This window comes from Acanthaster planci, linkage group LG07 (genome assembly GCF_054643075.1).
Source record: "Acanthaster planci isolate LZ-2023a linkage group LG07, COTS_SCS, whole genome shotgun sequence".
Taxonomy (NCBI): Eukaryota; Metazoa; Echinodermata; class Asteroidea; order Valvatida; family Acanthasteridae; genus Acanthaster; species Acanthaster planci.
Genome location: NC_141783.1, coordinates 3,082,363 through 3,096,884, shown reverse-complemented (window position 1 = coordinate 3,096,884; position 14,522 = coordinate 3,082,363). Strand labels below are relative to the sequence as shown.

Below are 14,522 nucleotides of genomic sequence, written 5' to 3'. Positions count from 1 at the left end.
TTTTGGTGTATTTTCATTGCCATCAAGTTTTTACTGGTATCCTTTTGAGATACTTCGCAAAACTGCTCACACTGTCATTTTGAAACCTTCCTGATACTCCCTCCATTACTGTTAGTGTATCCCTTCTTCATAATTTTGTGGACTTCTCCTTCTTTTAGTAGCATGGTGTTGATGAATATCCGCTGTTCTGTTCATCCCCAGACTCTGTAGTGATGTAGGTGAGCCACCATTTTCTTAACTGTCTCCATGGGACTTGTCCTTTTGAGTCATCCAATCACTCAGTTACATGTGTGCCATGAAAGATATATCTGAAAAAATTGTGACAGTAAACTCAATATAACAATTTTATTACCATCATTGCATTAAATGAAAAAAGTTACTGTTGAGTCATTGACATCAGGGTCGTTAGCAATGGTGAAGTCATAGCCTCCAATTTGCAGTTTTGTAATGATGGGCCTGCTACACACAAATTGCAATTTTACTCGTAAAACAACCTTTTTTTGTTGGGGAGGGTTTGATTATATTTATGAAATAGTTGTCACATATTAAGCTGAGAGCACCAAGGTGTGATGTTAAAAACCTTTATGGGACTTTCCTTATCCAGATTTGTTCAACTCAATTCCATGCCTGCTTCAGTGAAACATTACAGGAATTATCTGACATAATGAATAATCAGTGAAAGCGCCTACGTTTTAATTTTATTCTGTTTTAAATCTCATCAGCCATTTTTTTTTCCAGGGCAATTTTCAAATTGAATGACCATAGTGCGCTATGTAGAAATGGCTTTGTTTTTCTACTTTTTTTTTCTTCTTGGTCTTCCGGCAATTTTTCTTGTCACTTCTTTGGGTATTAAACAAACTTTTAATTACGTTACCAGGGTGTGCCGGGGTATGGGGGTCAAAGGGGGTACCCAGGGTTCCAGTTCGCTGTGGCAGAATAAAATAATGATGATTAACGGAGGGATTCTGGACTGGCAACTAAAACAATGCACAAATTTAATAAAGTACCACTGAACTAGTTCACATATCAATAACATGACATACATGTACATGTACTGGAAACATAAATCTCCATAAGCCTGGCCTAGCCTTAAGTTTTTCATAGCCAACATGTAGTGGGCATCCATAGTTATTTCTAATCCTCAGGAGGCAAGCAGTTGCATAAATCCACAAAACAATTACCAATCAGGTAAGTACTAGTAGTCACATTGTAAAATCACAAGTCCGCCTGATTAAATATTCACAGTAGTTTAAGCAGAACAGTGAAGTTGCTGGCCAGTGTCCTACTGAACAATAAACAGTTGACCAAAATCCTAATACATACTGTGGCGCCGCGCCCCTCCGACGAAGGCGAGGGCGCCCTCTTCCTCGAGGCGCGGTGCGTCGGACGGCACGCCGGAGAGTCCCTGAGCGGCTAGGGACGAGTCCGTTGGGACCGAAGTATACCGTCCCCCAAGAAAGTTGGTCTTCGTCGAGATGATGGCTAATCTGATTGGTCGAAACTTAATGACGTAACCCGGACAGACCTGACTCGAAATAAACTTCGCCTGGACTCCTGACTTATATACAACAATTCACAAGCGGCTGGTTTATTCATCAACACACTCAACCAATACACCAGTAGAGGGCGCTATTGACGGGGAAACTGCGTGATTATACGTGACCGGACTTCGCCCAGAGCAGCGAACACCACAATTAATTGCGGGCATCCAGTGCCGAATCAGGGACTTTAGCAAGTCTACGGGCTTATTGTCAGGGCTGTGCTACACGCAACTCACGTCACGAGATAGCAATGCGCCCTTGCATCGACCGCAAGCTCCTATCAGGAACTATACCGCACCACCAATCAGCCCCTCAACCTACCAAGCCCCTCAACAGCACACGCACCACTCGGACTTAGGCACAGTCACACTAGGCTAGGTGACTTTAACCCTTGCACAGGATTCTCGACCCTTACCTCAGGATCAGCCCTTTATCAGGACCACTAAGCGTAGCCTACGCGCGCCTTTTATAGCTTTCGCGCTGCTATGACCACGCCCGCGCACGTGCTCACGTGACTAAGCAGTGACTTCCGCTGCCCTATCGCACAACGCACAAGGTGGAGCCTATGCGCCGCGCTTGCTTAACACACAGCTATGCGCGCCTAACATCTGCCTCTGTTACTGGGCAGAGCGCCATCTATATCTTCGCACCGTGCCTAGTGACTAGCGCCCTCTGTCGCGTCACAATACTAATGGACTAGGGAGTAGCCCTTCCAGAGGACTGGGGTAAAACATAAACATTCCCCACAGGGGGTTTCCTGTGAAGGCTGGTGTGTGGTGCACTGATCACATAGCGATTACTCAAGCTGCGCACAGTCCTACTCACACAGCACAATATCAATAAATCTCCACAGAGTTGTGTGGTGTGGCTTAGTCAATTATCAATATGCCAACTACAATTACACTCAACCACATTCCTGGCCAGTCCTAATGACTGTACCAGCTGGTGTACCAATGTTCCATCCTTGGGAAACCACAAGGCAAGGAGCCCAAGGTGTGGTCAAACTACTATCAAATATGTACAATTCACATCCTATGGGAAAATATCCAAGTTTGCTGAACGGTGTGCAAGGAAATTCACATGAGCAGTCCAATCGATCCATACTTGTCAATTAAACAACAGAATTCTATATACATGTACATGTGTGCTTGAACTGCCTCTAAACAAATACACAGATAAGGATATAGAGAACTGCAAAATAAGTAAGTAAACTTAAGCCAAGTCCAGGGTAGATTGGAAATACCAAACTAAATTAACAATGAGAAACCGCACAAGTAACAAGAAATTAACAAAATGCAATTAACATAGTTCTCCAACAAATCTGTGTAACCATAAGTGGGCTATGCTCAACAGTACAAAGAAATCTTCAGAGAGTGCCATAACTAATACCGATAAACTTGGTCAAGCTTAGGCATGAGATCCTATAGATGTGTGTAAAAATAGTACTTGGAGCCACTTCATCGTATATATACATGGTGCTCTGATGACATGCCCAAATTACAACAGCAAAATCCTTGCTTTTTGAGCCAAATATCCTTACTCAAATTCACATGTATCAGAAATATCAATCTGTAACTTTCACTGAATACAAGTAAGTTACTTTCTGAATCAGAAAAGTAAGCTGTGCCAGTGAAATAGGATCATAATGCAACGTACAGACTCACAGGCATCACTGTGTGTACATTTACATACACATAGCTTTTGAAGATAAGATCTGAAACTTACACAACTTTAAATCCTTCCAATCCTCCAACATCTCAAAGGATAACAATCAAACAAGTAGCCATCCTCAATCTATAACAGTTATAGAACAAGTTGACAATAAGAAATGTTTTCAACATACCTGTGGCAGAATAAAATGATGATGATCAACGGAGGGATTCTGGACTGGCAACTAAAACAATGTACACTGAATGAGTTGTCATGTGCACAACGCCCTCAATTGACCTGGCCACAGCAATGGAAAGTTTTGTTTGGTGGGGGCTGTAGCTTAGTACATGGGAAATATGTCCAAACTCAATCTGAACTCGCTGACTTTATTCACTCTCAAACCTTTACATGTGGCTCCTTATTTGCTTAGGCCTATACAGCCTTTATAGTATAAAATAACTGTGCACATGTAGCCGTGTGTGGTAAGTCTAGCCTTGCTGTTGTGACTGTGGTTACGACGGTATACGGTTGCGGTATAGTAGCGGTATAGTAGCGGTTCACTAGAAACCAAAAACAACAAATAACAAATGAATAATAAATGAGAAATAGCGTGGTCCAAGATTTTAACTTAAAACGTCTGCTTGAACCCTCTATGAAATGTACATAATAACTGGTATCCCGGCGAATGATTAAAATAAGCCCAAGTTTATGCCCCCAAATCCTCCCAGATTTTCACCTTTACACCCTTTAGAATGGCCCAAGTTTACTTCGTTTAACTCTTTAATGCTTATAATTCACACCTAATAACAATTTAGACCAAATACATACCGATTGTGTAGAGTCTGGGGCAATTATTAGCGTAAGTTTCTGGGGTTTTACGTTACTTGCGTTCGGAAATTACATGTCATGTGTGAACCTTGACCTAAACCCAAAAATAGAATGAGGGCGCCCTACAATTTTATGAGACACAAAAGTTTCTCGGTCGGCAACTATGCAGACGTTATATTCCCAGCCCCAAATGAATCAGCTTAAAGGATGTTCATTTCCAAATTTGTATAACGTCCTGTCGCAGCCCAAGTGTTGTCGACTAGTTCTTGGCACTCTCCACAAGACACAGTTTGGTGATAGGTCGTTTCAGCTCGCTGGTACCGGTCTTGACATCCACCTGTCGAACATTGCCCTCGTGATCTGGATAGGTGCGACTGATCCTTCCCAAAGGCCAACGCCCACGAGATAGATTCTCATCCGCTACCAGGACTAGATCTCCAACTTGAAGATTCTGCTCTCATTGGGTCCACTTTTGACGAAGTTGCAACATAGGTAGGTATTCGTGCACTCAGCGTCTCCAAAATTGATCTGCGAGATACTGAGCCTGACGCCAACGTCGACGACCATATGAATCCTCCTTCTGGAATAGACCGGGAGGCAAACTGGGACTACCTTTCAACAGTAGCAAATGATTCGGTGTCAGAGGCTCGTCTTCACCTGGATTGAAGCTCAGTGGGGTGAGCGGTCTTGCATTAAGAATCGCTTCTACTTCTGCCATCAAGGTTACCAAAACTTCATCCGTCACAACTTGCTCTTTTAGCAGACATTTCAATATCTTGCGCACGGACCGTATCATTCTCTCCCATACGCCACCCATATGGCTTGCCGTTGGAGGGTTAAATTGCCACTTGATACCCTGTTGCAACAGAAAGTCGCCGATCTTTCGCTGATTTAGATCATCAAGACTCTCACGTAGTTCTCGTTCTCCCCCAATGAAGTTCGTCCCATTGTCACTCATGATGATCTTTGGCCTGCCTCTTCTTGCTATAAATCAGCGATAGGCATTGATGAAACTGTCGGTATCGAGAGAATGGGCTACTTCGAGGTGAACTGCACGCATCGACAAACATGTAAAAATACACCTGTACCGCTTAACATGACTTCGGCCCTGCTTAACTAAGGACCAAAGTAGTCGACACCTACGGATGTAAACGGTGTATCATCTGGTGTTACTCTAGCTGCCGGTAAGTCAGCCATGAACTGCTTTCTTAATGGAGCATTTCTCCTCTTGCACTCGAAACAGTTGCCAATGATACGTCTAACAGTTGCACCACCTGTAACGACCCAGAACTTCTCCCTCAACGACGACCATGTCATTCCGACACCAGAGTGACCAACCTGTAAGTGATGGTGTATGATGATGAGATCTGTGACCTTGTGATTACTGGGAAGAATAATTGGATGTTTCATCTCCTCGTCGATTGGTGCATTTCGAAGGCGGCCACCTACTCGTAAGATGCCATCCATCAAGACAGGATTAAGCTTCTGAAATGAAGAAACTCGTCTTCTGGCCCTCCTTCCGTTGGACACACTGGTTTGCCTTTGTGAGAGAAGAGCTTCTATCTCTTCGGAAAATTCTTGTTGCTGCATGTACCGTATGATTTGTCTCTCTGCAGTCTGGCACTCTTCAAGAGTCAGAGTTCCCTGCTTCAGGTCCTCATCCTTTCCTTTCCCCTTGCAGCGTAGGTGCAGGTTGTGGACAAACCTCAAAAGCCAAGCAACTCCTCTCTTCAGTCGATTCCATGACGAATACTTGGCCAAGAGATCATCAATCTTTGACTTTCCCTGACCTAAGGTTGTCTGTGTCACCACTCTTTTGACTTCGGGATCCCCTTCAAGACCATCGTTTACTGGCAAGATGTCAGGATCTGGTGCTGTGCCCAGCAGGACAACAGGAGGAACGGGCCAATTTTCCTCGCTCATCAGGAGAAACTGTGGCCCTTTCAGCCATCGGCCATCTGTAATCATCGTGTCAGCACCACACCCCCTTGACCCTTCATCTGCCGGGTTGGATTCCGAATCTACATACTGCCACTGGGACTCCTTAGTTGCATCTTGGATCCTTGCAACCTGATTTGCCACAAAGGTACGGAAGCATCTACTTTCATTCTGTATGTATTGCAGAACTGAAGTCGAGTCAGTCCAGAAAACGACATCGGTAATGGGCAATCTAAGCTCGTCTTGCACCATCTTGCTCAGCTGAACAGAGAGAACAGCCGCTGTCAACTCCAATCGTGGTATGGATGTGGACTTCTTGGGACACAGCCTTGCCTTCCCAACAATGAAAGAGCAGTTGATCTTTCCTGAACCATCAACTGTCCTCAAATAGGATGCAGCTGCATAACCACGTTCAGAGGCATCTGAAAAGAAGTGTAACTGACTGACTTCTACTTGGTCTACCTCTCTTGGCTTCAGACATCTGTCGATGGTAAGAGCCTCCAATTTCGGCAAATCGTCTAACCAGTGTCTCCATCTGAGCAACTGATGCTCCTCAACCCTTTCATCCTATCCTAGCCCCCCACTGCAGATATCCTGAAGCAATATCTTGGCTGTTAGGATAAATGGGGCTAGAAAACCCAAAGGATCAAACAGTGAGCTGACAGTCGACAAGATACCCCTTCTGGTAGTAGGCCTATCCTTCAGAGTGGTCATGAACTGAAAGGTGTCAGCCTCTGCATTCCAGTGTATGCCAAGAGTACGTCCATAGGGCAAGTGATCCAAATCCAGATCAAACACAGACGATGCCCTTTCATCAGCTGGGATAGCTGTCAGAACCTCTCGGCTATTGCTGAGCCATTTCCCGAGTCTAAATCCACCCTTGTTCAGCAGATCGATGAGCTGACAGGCAAGATTAATGCCGGCTTCTGCGTTGCTCACTGACACCAGAAGGTCATCAACATAGAAGTTGTCATATACTGCTCTGGTAGCAACCTCTCCATAAACAGCACCATAGTCCTTGGCTGTTTTCCTCAGGGCAAACCCTGCACAACTGGGAGACGACGTGGCCCCAAACAAGTGAACCCGCATCTGGAAGTCAGTAGGATCCTTCGACAAGTCATGATCTGGCCACCAAAGGAATCGTAAAGCATTGCAGTCTCTCGGAGGCACCCGCACTTGATGAAACATAGCCTCTATGTCAGCTACCAATGCAACAGTCTCCTGACGGAACCGTGTAAGCACACCAACTAGGCTGTTGGTGAAATCTGGGCCCTGCAGGAGATTATCGTTGAGTGATGTACCCTTGAATCTTGCAGCGCAGTCAAATACCATCCTCATTTTGCCAGGCTTCTGAGGATGAAACACCGGGTGATGAGGCAAATACCACCTTTTCCCCATCTCAGCATTTGGTACATCTTCTGTCACCGGCCTAGCATACCCTTTCTGGATGTAACCATTAATGGTCTCCTTGTATCGCTGACACAGCTCTCCATCCTTCTGCAGGCACTTCTTGAGGGAGCCAAGTCTTGTCTCAGCAAGAGCCCTGTTGTCTGGCAACTTGACATTCTCGCCTCTCCATGGCAGACCTATCTCATAGTGGCCATCAACCAACTTTACTGAATCATCCATAATAGCTCTTGCCCTCTTGTCCTCAACCGAGTCGCCTCGCTTGGTGTCCATGATAGACCCACCAAAGTCTACCTCCCAAAACCTCTGAACCTGCTGAAGCAGCCGATCATCTTGCAAATTGGCGTGATGACTATTGAGGCCTCCTGCCCCTTTCTTAAGTGAGGTCGATGTAGGGCCAACAAGCGTCCATCCCAGAAGGGATCGCACAGCGTAAGGTTCTTTGCGTCCTCCTCGCCTCTCATCCATCACCCAAAATGCCTCCGGAACATCTCCGCCAATCAGGATCTGAACTGGCCTGCCTTCAGTATGAGGAAATTCAATTCCATCCAGATGCCTCCATTTTCTTACATCTCTCTCACTTGGAAAGATACTTCTGGATATCGGCAAGGTTTGCACTGTCCTCACCCTTGGCAGGTCTATCTCCTCCTCACCTTCAGTGGACCTCACTGTTAGGCTGACTTCCATTCCATCGTACTTCCTTTCTCCGGCAACAGTGTTCAGGGAGAATGTGAACCTCTTACTGTTGACTCCAAGCTCTTCAGCCAACCCTTCATCACATAGCGATACGTCACTGCCTTCGTCGAGTAGAGCACAAGTCTCAACCTCATGGCCATTATGCATGACCCTCACTGGAAGAACTCGCAAAGCTACGTGTCTAGATGTCACTGAATGACATGCTCCAGGCTCTTCCCCTTCACCTTCTATCACCTGCTCCCCAGCCCCGGTCGAGGTACACGTTCCAGCAGATTTCGGCTTCGCTTGGGTGTTGCTGTCTTCCTTCTCCTCAGAATTTGCAACCGGTGCCCTTGGGGGATGCAAGAGTGTGTGATGCTTCCATGTGCAGCCAGCAACTTCACACCGACTGCTAAATTTGCATTGTCTTGCAACATGCCACTGAATGAAGCAGTTGTCACACAGCTTATTATCCCTGACAAACTTACGACGCTCATCGTAAGACTTCAGTGTGAAATTCTTGCAATCTGCCAGTTTGTGAGACAGAGAACAGCATGGACACTTGATGCGAGAAAGACGACGGGAAACGTCGCTGTGGTCAAAACTACTTTTGAGAAAAACGGCTTTGACAAAGAGTCATGTAAAATGCAAGCCAAAATTTGTAGGGATTGCACAGAGTTTTGAAGCTTTATCAGGGTGTCCCATCCAGGCCAGTAGTTTGTAGACTTCCTTGCCATATTCATTAGATGCACTTTCAAAATTTATTTCGACTGACAGTCTGACTCTTATGACTGATATAAACTGTTATTTCTCAAGAGGAGTTTTGACAAGGAAGCTAGTTTTGACAAGTGTTTGGGTGGAATCCAGAAAAAACATTAACCTATACTTACATTTGGCTACATGCCAGACATCAAACATGATTTACAGTTGGAAGGTGTTCTCTGACATACTTTGCAATCTGGCGATGTCTGTCAGTAACCAGCTTCTGTATTTGGGTATGTTCTTTCTTGAGGTGTCTGGCCATATGGCAAAAGCTTTTCAACTCTCAAGTAGGCCTATATTGTAAAAAAATGTATGGTGAATGAGTCCAAACAAGCCCTCTTTTCAGGGGTACTGATAAGATTGAAATGGTACATTAAGGGGTACAAAATATACATCGCCCATTTTACTTGACTTTCCAAAAGTGTGCTAAATTGTACATGTGTATCTTTAACTTGGCTGTAAAAACCTGAGCTTATTAGGCTCTAAGCAGCACGCTTTTTTGGAAATGGACCCCATCTACAGCCTACATTGCGACATGCAACCGCTGCACCTAACCAGCCTAGCCATAGAATTTGGGTTTGGTGTCCGCGTAGACATCAAATCTAACGTACACTACAGGTACCGTCCACAGCCACATGTGTACATGTACATAACACGTGTACAAATAATGCATGACATGACAAAAACTTACCCTCCTCCTTTCTCGATTTGCAAATGTATCACTCTGGCTCTTCGGTTTTGCAAATTCCTCTGAATTACGGACAGTAATTCTGCTGGGGAATGCTGTAGCTTTTAGCCAAGGTGCCGCTCTCACTATACCGAACTGTCCATGGAATGTTTTTTCGTAGTCTTCTGCTGTGAAATGGTCACTACAGATGACACTTGTAGCGGACGGCCCGTCCCAGTTTGCCCTCTTCAAGCTAACTTTTGCGGTCCAAATTTTCCGCAACAACGGGTGTTAGGAAATCTGTGCAGGCATACATGTACATGTACACTGTCCTTCAGTGTATTACTGCATCCTGCAACAACACATCTTGTTGGCATTTTAGCTATTCAGAACCGAATTCTAAAGAGTTTTTGGTAGGAAACACTGTGCAATTCGTAGGTCAATCCACGTGTAAAGCAGCACAGTTGCAAGGTCGGTGGCCCCAGGATTACATGACCGGGTTCTTTATGCAACATCATAGACCATGTGATGCATTACATCATTAATTCACCGTTTACAGTGGTCAAAAGGGGGGGCACAAAAATGCGCAAAAAAATTGTCAAAATCAGCTGAACCGGTAGAAACAAACAAGAAAGCGATGTGTTTCTTGCTTTTTATATTTAGTACAGGTTTATTAAACACTATAATGGTCTTGAATAACGGGGAACCTTTAACAGATATGAATGGCACCAGTGACTCTTTGTGTACTCTGTTGACATGTACACTGGCGTGCAAATCAATTTGCACACCTACAGACTGTATATACTTGACAGATTTGTCACTTTTTCTCATAAAAACAAAGAAGATATTTGATTAAAATCCTTGTAGTTGAAGTTTTCTAAGTTCAATTCATTAGTTCAGGGCAACAATTAATCTGAAACTCTAGTTCCTCGAGTGCACAAAGTCAATGCATGAACGTTGAAATTCAAGATGGCGGTGCCCATGGACTGTCGTAAACAAAGAAGACGTGAAGAATTAGTCCTGCGGGCTAGTACCGTGTAAAAGCCCCAGCGGGGTCGATGACAGCTTGGCACCGCTGGCCCATTGACCCCAACAGATTGGCCAGGATCTGATGATCCAGACCGTACTACATCCGCTGAAGAATGCGGAACAAATCATCCTTATTCTGAGGTCGAGTTTGCTTATGAAGCTGCCTTTCCAATTTGTCCCACAAATTCTCTGGTGGATTCAGGTTGGGACGCTGGGCTGGCCATTCCATCAGCTGGAATTCCCAACTGCCCCCCATCTCTCTGACAAAATCTGGGGGTTGGTTGGCCAGATATTCCTGCGTAATCCTAGCAGTATGCGGCAGCTGCTGAAACAAGAATTCCAGGCCGATCAAACTATGGGCAGAAGGGATCAGGTGGTCGCGGAGAGTATCAATGTAAACCGCCGTGTTGATATTTTCCTCTACTCACACCAGGTTACCGACACCAGCAGAGCTGAAACAGCCCCACACCATTATGCAAGACCTGCCGTGTTTGAATGACGGGACTACACATCTCCTCACGTAAACCTGGCCGTCAGACTGGTAAAGCATTCTCTGCCCATGGTGCTTGAAAACAAGCTTTATTCTGGATGGTTCATCTTTCACAGAGCCAAAGGTACGTTCGTTCGCATTGAGTTGTGCATGCAGACCTTGTTCACTGAGCAGCGCAACTGTATTCCACATCTTGGCGCATTTAGAAACATGGCATAGAAGGAAGTGCAACTTGGGTGGAATCCGTTCCTTGGGGGAGGCTTGCAGAAACGACCTGCCCAAATCCCGACACAGTTTGTCGACTCATGTGAAAGATAAAAACCCCTTTTCAGTGATGTGGAATATGTCCCTTAACCTAGAAAAAAGTTCTCTGTATGCCCCTTGCTTCTCAAATCCATCGCGCATATCAATCAACTGTTATGATTGATTTAGAATTATTTTGCAGTGATCGCAACAAAACTCTGTGAATGATAGCCCTGCTTTTTTACCCCCAGCTCGTTTTCCAGCACTTCACCGAGTCTCTTTTCCAGGGGCCCCATTTTAGATTTCACTTCATCATATATCTTCTGAAGGGCACTCTTCCTTTTGTCCCATCCCATTTTTATTTGTCCTACCCTCTCTTTTAGCCTATCTACAACTATTTCCTGCTTCCACACAACATCCTTAACACTTTTCTCTTCCCCCTTACAAACTGGACAGTTTTTCTTCTCCAATATCAACACCCTTTAATCTGATATAATCTTTATGAAACCATCCTTTCTCTTGCCCATTACCACACTCATCACACTGAAACCATTCCACATCTCCTTCAACCTCTCCTTCCATTACAGCAACAGCACTAGCAGAAAAATCACATGGATCACATTCACCCCTACCACTTCGTCCTCTTGTCACCTTCCGGAATTCCTCTAACAACCTCTCTTCATACTGTATGTCAAGTCTTTCGCTGCTTGGCTGTGCTCTCTCTCACCCATTTTAGCCTCAATAGACAATTCCTGCCACTTATCATTTAATTTATCATCCGTTGTCCTCAGGTCCCTTTGATCTTTGTCCGTACACAAAACTCAATATTTCTGTAGAACCTTACCACAAGACCTAACATAATATGTAAGATGGGTGGAGCTATATATGTGCATTAGATCATGGATGATTGGCAAGATAGGCTAGCTGGAGATAGAGTTGTGGTATGGGCCATTTGTCTCGGTGTTACCACCCCTCCTAGGATCTGCCTTTTTATCGGCAAGATCCTGGACTATCTCCTCAGGTTCTCTTTGCTTGTACCATGATGGAATGTCCATCCAGCCCTCGCCAGCCTCATCCCTGATTTTAGAGGAGTGGGCATCTCCACCTGTTGCAAGGGCTTAGAGGGGTACATAACACCAAAGGCATGGGTAGGATGCATTGGAACCCATATGGCCCATAACCTTTGTTAAAAACTTGTAATCCCCAGCTAAAAAAAATGCATATATTATTTGTCCCGGAACCCTTAATTGTAAATTATTTTGAAGCTTTAAATCTGTTGTTTGAAAGGAGAGAAAATCATGGCGATATTATCATACGAATCAGTTGCATTATAGAGGGCAAGAATATCTGTTTAATCGGCAGAATTACTTTGATTGAAGTTACATATCCGGCACACAAGTTTGGTGCTTGGCCCCCTCTATCCCCTAGAATTTTTATCCATACTTCTCCCCGAAAATTGGTGACGTCCCAGACATCCCCCGTTTCCATGTTGCTCCCGATGAGATTTTCAATGTGGCTTGTCAGATTTCGGATGCGGATGTAAGCCACATCAGTTGGAGATGACGAGCCAACAGTCTTGTTCATCTGCAACTCCCCCAGCTTGGTGGTCTTCTCTGATATATCATGACGACCTAAAATGATGATAAAAATGCAAATCAAAGTTTTGAGAATGGAAATTTTACTTAAACCTCATTGCAAATAGCCATTGTGGATAACTTGTCCTTTCAATCTACATCAGTCAAGGGACCAAGTAAAACACTTTATAGTCACTAAACATGACTGTTGGTATTACTTGATTGATTAGATTTGACTACCAGTTGCCTGCGTTTTTCTTTTTGAGTTAATTTAATTGATCCCAGCACCTGTCGCAATGATTATCTGTCTTGGGAAATGCTATTTTTGACTGCCTGTGACTGTTATAAGTGCTACTGAAGCGAGTTACCTCTTAACTCCCTGTGGACATGCCTGTCACTGGAAAAAAGCCTGACGCCATGATTGGACAACAGGGTGCGCAGCTGCCTGAATTTGTGCATGGGCAACCTCAGCAGCACCTTCAAGTCCAGCGTCTCTCCGACAGTCCGTTCTGTGAATACAATGCTAGAGAAATATAAAATTTACAATTACATGAACAATCTTCAAAGATTAAGCGATAAATGCATCAAAACCCCACAGAGCAAATTCTTTTGAAGTGGTAAGTTTTGGGATTTTTGAGTAAAACTTGACCAGTTGTGTACATACTCGATGGGGACTCAAGATTTTCTAAGGATTTTTTAACACAATTAGACTTTTCTTCATACCTTGCTACATTTCTTAATAATCAAGTGTATATAACTGCACAAAACAACTTAGGTAACTTTCCACACAGTTTATCTGAATAGTTTATTTTACCTTTCCGCACAGAGGTCAGCTTTGCGACAAGCATCGGATGCTAAGGGAGGGGAACTTCCAGAAGAATGATGCCAGTGTCGTGATGATATCCTCTGAAGTTGGGCTCTCCTTCGAAGATATCATCTGGCACATCTGAAAATTAAAGCGTGAATAAAAGTTATCAACTGGAAGAAACTTATCTTTTAAATTGCAGTGTAGGATTGTTCAGTTTGTTGTCCTCTTCTTCTGGTTCAAAACAGCTTTAAACTGAAATAACATTGGTTTGGTAACTTTCAATTAGTATGTTGCTATTTAATTGAACTTAAGACTATCTTTAACCCTAACCCTCCTCAATCCTTCACCTGTTGGAGGATTGAGGAGGGTTAGGGTTAATGCATATACGGTGGCTGAAAAGTGAAATTTAGACTAAACTGAAGTGTTTACAAAATGAATGTGGTTATTATGAACACACAAAAGAGATATACCTTCATCAGTTCCCTCACCCTGCCTTCCAAAGTCTTTGAAGTTGCCGATGAGCTGGGAGCTTGGGGGGAGTCGGATAGGCACAAGTGTCTGGGGTTTCGATTTGGTGCCGGCTGGTCTTGCGACGAGGACAGGATGTCCAGCTGAAGTGCTTGGATGCTGCTCCAGCTGGATTATCTGCTTGGTGCGAAGAGCAGCATTCTTAGATGCAAGCTGATGGTTCTCTTCTTGAAGGTGCTCAACCTGCTGGGCCAGCTCGTCTCACCTCTTCTCTGCCCTCCGTCGCTCCTCCCCATTTGTTTTGAGGGTATGAAGGAGCTGGTCCTTCTCTGGTCCATTTTATTTACAGTAGACCTTAATGTAATAATATCATGGTTACTGGCAAGAGTTGGTGTTGAAAGGTATTCAGAGAGTCATTCTGGCAGGCAATGAACTCCAGAAG

General features: G+C 44.4%; 1 long non-coding RNA gene across 1 annotated transcript; it reads right to left on the bottom strand.

Annotated features, from left to right (window-relative positions):
• Window positions 1-12,108: 12,108 nt before the first annotated feature.
• Window positions 12,109-13,761, bottom strand: LOC110990252 (uncharacterized). The gene is made up of 3 exons (XR_015425798.1): window positions 13,619-13,761; window positions 13,173-13,327; window positions 12,109-12,861 (listed from the first exon to the last, which is right to left on the bottom strand). It is a non-coding gene; the product is annotated as an uncharacterized LOC110990252 (long non-coding RNA).
• Between the last annotated feature and the right edge of the window lie 761 nt (window positions 13,762-14,522).